Source organism: Aotus nancymaae, unplaced genomic scaffold (genome assembly GCF_030222135.1).
Source record: "Aotus nancymaae isolate 86718 unplaced genomic scaffold, 86718_ANA_hifiasm-v0.15.2.pri h1tg000022l_1, whole genome shotgun sequence".
NCBI lineage: Eukaryota > Metazoa > Chordata > Mammalia > Primates > Aotidae > Aotus > Aotus nancymaae.
Genome location: NW_026988435.1, coordinates 27,157,845 through 27,165,105, shown reverse-complemented (window position 1 = coordinate 27,165,105; position 7,261 = coordinate 27,157,845). Strand labels below are relative to the sequence as shown.

Here is a 7,261-nt window from a genome sequence, read left to right as displayed (position 1 = left end):
CATGTTGAAATTTTAATCCCCAGTGTTGAAGATGGCACCTAGTAGAGGTGTTTGGATGCCAGGAGATCCCTCATGAAAGGCTTGGTGCCATTTACACGGGAGTGAGTGAGGTCTCACCCTTAGTTCCTACAATATCTGATTGTTGAAAAGAGCTGACACCTCCTCTTATCTCTCTTTCTTCCTTTCTTGCCACTTGATTTCTGCACATCAGCTCCCCTTTTCCTTATTTCATGAGTAGAAGCAGCCTGAGTCCCTTGTCAGAAGAAAATGCTGGTGCAATGCTTCTTACATAGCCTGCAGACCTGTGAGCCAAAGAAACCATTTTTAAAATAAATTACCCACCTCGGGTAATTCTTTATAGCGACATAAGCAGATAAAGGCCATCAGTAATTAAAAGCAAAGAAGAGATGGAATGCTTCTTTTGTATGGATGAAACCACTGGTAACCAAATGATAGATGTTTCTTTTTTCAGTCCAACAGCTGAAGAAGAAATAATAAAATTATAATACCATCATTTTTCAATACCTATTGGAAAAATGGATCTAGTCTTTGAGCAATAAGAACTGCTAAAACTATAAAAAGAAAGAATTATAATATATGCCTCCTGTTGAATAAATTGCCACCTGTAAATTAAACAAGCAAACAGAACTGATCTTTAATTGTGATTCTCTTAATTTAATTATAAATTTATAAAGAGTTATACTAACCTACACCATGTAGATATATATGAAGGAAACTCTACAGAAAAAAAAAAATGCAGTGGCTTTTCAATTAGTTAATTGAAAAGAAACCTAGGCATAGTTTACTTAGACAATTAAAGGGTATTTTCACATCCATGCAGTACTGCTAATAATAAAGTTGAAAATCATTTTCTGTGGGTCTACTTGTCAAGAAATACCAAACATCGAAATGATCACAATACTTGATACAATCATAATATTTGTTAATTTTTTAATTGACAAAGATGTGAAGAAATTGGAATCCTTATACATTGTTGGCGAGAAAGTAGAATAATTCAGCCAATATGAAAAACAGTAAGAAAGTTCTGCAAAAAATTAGATATAACTATCATATGCTCCAGAAATCTCACTTCTGGGTATTTGCCGACAGAAAGTGAAGTCAGGGTCTTAAAAATATTTTATCACTCCCATATTCACTGTAGAATTATTCACAGCCAAAATTTGAAACAACTTACATGTCCATTGATAGATTAATATATTGTTAAAAGTGATATATATACATAATGAAAGATAATTCAGCCTTAAAAAAAAAAGGAAATCCTGCCATACGTGACAACAGGGATGAACTTTAAGGACACTGCACTAAGTGAAATAAGCCAGTCAGAGGAGGTCAACTACTGCATCATTCAATTTGTTGCAGGCATACAAAATAGTCAAACTCATAGAAGCAGAAAAAAAAATTGAGGTTGCAAGAAGCTGGAGAAAGGAAAACAAGAAATTGTTGCTCAATGGCTACAGTATTTCTGTTACACAGTATTAATGATTTCTATAGATCCATTCCATGACACAGCACCTACAATTAACAATACCATATTGGCCCCTTTAGAGGATATATCTCATTTAATTGTTCTTACCACACACACATGCACACAAACATATATATACACATCGCAAATGAAAAAATAGACACACAGACACAAAAGAATAAGGGAAGGACTGGGCATGGTGGCTCACATCTGTAATCCCAGCATTTTAGGAGCCCCAGGCAGGAAGATCACTTGAGGCCAGGAGTTTGAGACCAGCCTGGCCAACATGGCAAAACCCCATCTCTACTAAAAATACAAAAAAATTTGCTGGGCCTGGTGGCACGTGCCTATAGGCCCAGCTACTCTGTGGCTGAGGCAGGAGAATCTCTAGAACTTCTGAGGTGGAGGTTGAAGTGAGCTGAAATCATTCCAAAGCACAACTGCCTGACCAACAGAGCAAGATTCTATGTCAAAAAAAAAAAAAAAAATTAGCTACGTTAAGTATCTTAATTGTGGTGGTGGTATCATGGGTGTATGCAAAGTCTAAACTCATTAAACAGCATATATTAAATATGTGCTATTTTTACATATAACTTATAACTCAATGAGTCTAAAAAAGAAATCTATAAAAAACAATTTTTTAAATTTCTAACCACAAATTATGAATCATAGATTGTAATATATATATAGTATATTATGTACTTATAGAGCATAATGAGAAACAATATAGGTACATTGAACTTAAAAATGTATCACATGCTTTAAATTAAATTACTTATTCAGTAGCATCTTAAACATATTGAAAAAATGAGCAATATCATTTTCAATGAAAAACTTCAAAATATGCTATATGTGAGGTAGGATTTTCATTTTGAAAGTTTGCATGTGCCTAGAAGCATGTGTAATAAAAATCAAATATTTAAGAGATTAAATCACAGTGCACACCCTTGTTGACCATGAATGAAACACAGTGAGAGATTTTGGAAGATTTCTTCCTTTTTATACCTATTTATTCTAAACTCCTTACTATGGAACTTTCTACATACATAGTTTTGACTTCACATCTCTCTTTTGTTCCCTTTTTTTCTCTCTTTAGCACTTGTCATTATGTTATTGATGTTTAATTTGCTTGTTTTTCTTGCTTATAGTGTCATTAAAAGTTCTATCAGGGCAAGAATTTTTCTCTATTTGGGTCATCGATGAATCTCTAAGACTTAAAATAGTATGTTTAACACAGTCAAATCATAACAAATGTTTATTAAACTGATAGATACATGATTCAGTCTACATTATTTTATAATTCAAAGAATATCATTTTTAAATGTATATGTAAATCTCAGAGTAAGGGAAAATGTATAGACATTACAAATATCCTTAAACTTATGTCAAAAATTACTTTCATGATCATAGAAATGACCATGTTTTGCTCTCCTTTCAATTTTTATAGACCTTGACATTTTTTGTATTCCAACATTAATAATACTACTTTTAAAATGTTAAATTGAGGTCTGTACTCATGTATTGGCCTTTCATAACCAAGTTTTATTTTTTAAATAAACTCCACTCTAGCCAGTTGGTTTTCAGATGTTACCCTCATATGAAAAAATTAGTATTGACATGCACCTTGTATTTATTTTCAACTGGAGCTGAATTGTATCAAAGAAAATCTCATGTTTCCCGTTTATGACAGGAATGTAACAGACTAAATACCACTTGTCTAAAATGTTCCCTGGTTGTGTTGTCCCACTAAATACATTTACATTGAAATCACAACACTTTTTAACGAGAAAATGAGAACTGCATTTTCTATTATTTGACAAGGACATGACATTATGTGTTCAATGTAAGTTTGTGAACTGCATATTCTAAAATGGGTTTATTTTATAATGATTAAGTTTTCCTTTCAAATACATCTTTGCTGCTTGAATTAAGTAACTGCTAATGTAGGAAATCACAGTTATTTCAAAAAAGAAAACTCAGCTATTGTACAAGTATACAGAAGCACAGTCCATTAACCTTTCTGTCCTTGAAATCAGACTGATGTATTGTGCAACTTCAATTAGCTTGTCAAATAAATGCACTGCCACTACAATTCTTTTCTTTAGTTCAGTTTTAGGAAACAAGGTATGCCAAAAACAGAATAAGCATGACAATTTTCTTCTCTGGGAAGAATATCAGGCAATGCATATTGAAGTACTATTTAAAACTGAGGATATTTCTTTATCAAATGTAACACGAATGATAATAGACGTGGTCCCTGATTTGACATTTCATTCGGTTTTTCTTCTAATAATGAAGATCATGAAACCCATTTAAAATGGAATGAGGATGGTATTTTCAAGATGTTGGCTATATACAATGCAAAAACGTGACTAGATTTTTGTTTCTTGTAGCTAAATAACTTAAATTGTTGACCATGCACATATAGAATAACAAAAATGTAAAAAATGGAATCATATATATATATATATCTCATTATATAGATACAGCTATAGAAATCATATATCCAAAGACGTATCCATAGACATATTCATATCTATCTATCTATCTGTATCTATATAGATAGATAGATATAAATTATTCAAATGGTGGAGACATTTAATTGGCCATCATTAAAAATGTTACCCTATTGTCTGGATATAAATGTATTTCTCTTCATTGTCAATTTACATAAAATACAAATAATAGCAAAAATCTTCACCTTCTTTTATTACAGCCTTGAAACTTGTGTAACTGCTGTTTACTTTCAACAATATATTTGACAAAAATACAAGTACTCCTCAGGAAAAATAATCACAATTATTTTAACAAATATACCTCAAAATATATTTTTACAACAAATCAAATATAATTGCTTAATTTTTTATTGCAATACCCATATATTATGGTAAATGAAACAAATTTACCAATTAAAAATGTGTGTGAATGAGCACAAATATTTAGAATATAATCAAAACTTGAATATTATAAATATAAAGAATACACAAGGTCAGATTTGAAAACAGTCATCAACTCTATTTTTTTCTTTCAGTATAAATGCACAGTTTTAAATTCAAATAATTCTCTCTTTAATGGAATGAAGCCATTTATTTTCTAATGTGTATTAATATGTCAATAATTTAAGTTAGTTTTCCATCTTTATTCTTCCCAACATCACAGTCTACCTCATCTCATTAGATATGATCCAATAGTTATGTATAGTTTTCAACTTTTGGTCTTATCTGATACTAGCTCTCTTTCTATTTTGGGTGACAAACAAATATCAATGATGAAATTGAATTCAATCTGTAATACATGTTAGGAAAAAATATCTTGGATATAGCAACATGTAGAATTTCTATAAGTATATATTAATTTAACCGTGATAAGATTATATCTATATTTTGATGTTTTAATACATATCCACAGTGTACTCACACTTATTTGGTTTATAGACATGAAGTAAATAAATTAAAAGGGATCCTTGTGTGATTAGGTACCTACTTGCCAAAAGATATATCTATTGTGTTCTATTTTATTATAGAAATAATATATTTAACACAGATTTCTAAATGATCTTCAGAAGATCTGGGGACTGAGGGCAATTTTAAAAAGAAACACACTTTCTTTTATTTCATTTCTGCAAATATTTTTAATCAAAAAAACAAATAATGTGTTAATCAAACTGATTCATGGCTGCACAAGTGGTGTACTAGCCTGAGTTATCCAGAAAGTAGTGTCTTAGGCAGTGAGTCACATGATACTGTTTTATTAGGGAACACAGTCTCTGAGTGGGTAGTAAGAGATGAGGGGAATGGAGTGAGAAAATTGTGTCATTGTTTTTCTAGAATCCTGACCATTACTACTAATTACATGATCCCTCTAAACCAATAGTTCCAAAACTTTTTTGGCTCCAGAGACTGGTTTATTGGAAGATATTTTGTTCCACAGCGAGGTGGGAAGATGGTTGCAGGATGACGCTGTTCTATCTCGTCACGGGGCATTAGAGTCTCATAAAAAGTGCACAGCCTAGATCCCTCGCATGCACCGTTCACAATAGGGTTTGCACTCTTATGAGAATATAATGCTGCTGTGATCTGACTGGAAATGAAGCTCAGATGGTGATGCTGGCTCACCCACCACTCACCTCCTGCTGTGTGCCCAGTTTCTTACTGGCCACAGGCCAGTAATGTTCCATCTGGGGGGTTCAGGACACCTGACCTGAATGATCCAAGAAACCAGCTAAACTGCATATGTATATTGCCCATGGATGAGAAGTGAGCAAAGACTTTGTATTTTAACATTCATTAGCCAAAGTGTTTTTTTTTTTTTTTTTAAAGTCTGTGGCTTTTATTCATGCCCCCCTGACCAAATGCAGTCAGAGACGAGGCCCTTGCCACAAACAACTCCCGGGGCCTGGGACTCTTGGTTCCCCTACCGCAGACATTTTCTTGTTGAGCCAGAAGTGTATAAAGTGCTGCTGTGTGACAATCCTCTGGGGAAGATTAAAGGGGCATAAGCCCCAGGGCCCTGAGGAAGGGCAGGGCAAGGCCTGGCTCCCAGAGCACTGGGAGGGAGGGCCCATGCCACCACCTTGGGGCTGGGAAGCTTCAATGCAGTCCTGGGCAGGTGGGAACTGAGAAGGGAGGCATCAGCATGGAGCCTTCAGGAGGCTGGGGTTGTAGAGTGATAATTTCTGTACCTCTGTGAAAGGAGGGGGCATGTAGGAGAGGCCTTGGGGGTCTCAGAGAATGGGACACCCCTCCGGCGCTTGTTCTTGCAGACCTGGAGGCCAGCCCAAGTGGCCATCTCAAACACCTCCCTCACTCCCTCCTTGGTCTTGGCTGAGGACTCAAGGTAGCCAAAGGCACTGATCCGGTTCACCATGTTTCTGCCTTCCTCAGACTGAACGGGCTCCTGCTTCGTCTTGGCCAGCTCTCCCCTCGTGTGCTCATCTTGCCTCCAGTCCTTCTTATTCCCCACCAGGATGATGGGCACGTTGGGGCAGAAGTGCTTCGCCTCTGGGGTCCACTTCTCTGGAACGTTTTCTAGGCTGTTGGGGCTGTTGATGGAGAAACACATGAGGTTGACATCAGTGTCGGGGTGGGAGAGAGGCCGCAGTCGATCATAGTCTTCCTGTCCTGCTGTGTCCCACAGAGCCAGCTCCACCTGTTTGCCGTCCTTTTCAATGTACACAATATAGTTCTCAAAGACAGTAGGGACGTAGACTTCTGGAAACTGATCCTTGCTGAAGACAATGAAGAGGCAGGTCTTCCCTCAGGCACCATCCCCAAAATCACCAGCTTCTTTCAGTTTGCAGTCATGGTAGGGCTGCAGCTGGCTGAAGTTCCCAGGCTGCAGGACTTTTTTTTTTTTTTTTTTTTTTTTTGTAATCGTATGTTCTCACTCATAAGTGAAAGTTCAGCTATAAAATGCAAAGGCATAAGAATGACACAATGGGCTTTGGGGACTCAGAGGGAAAGAGTGGGAAGGGAGTGAGGGATAGCAGACTACAGGTTGGGTTCAGTGTATACAACTCAGGTGATGGTGCACCAGCATCTCACAAATCACCACTAAATAACTTACTCATGTAAATAGCACCTGTTCCCCTAAAATCGATGGAAATAAAAAAATTTAAAGTCTTATACTGAAAGTCAAATGTTACGTAGAAAATACAATAAAGTGAACATATCAAACTTCCCTGCACATTATATTGATGAATGAAAGCTGTGACTAATCTCTTGAGCGTGAATACTTAAAAAAACAAGAAAGGAGACTGTTCCTTTTCTTCAGTTC

The 7,261-nt window shown here is 35.6% G+C and overlaps 1 pseudogene; it reads right to left on the bottom strand.

Annotated features, from left to right (window-relative positions):
• Positions 1-6,130: 6,130 nt before the first annotated feature.
• Positions 6,131-6,789, bottom strand: LOC105711821 (rho-related GTP-binding protein RhoC-like; annotated as a pseudogene).
• Between the last annotated feature and the right edge of the window lie 472 nt (positions 6,790-7,261).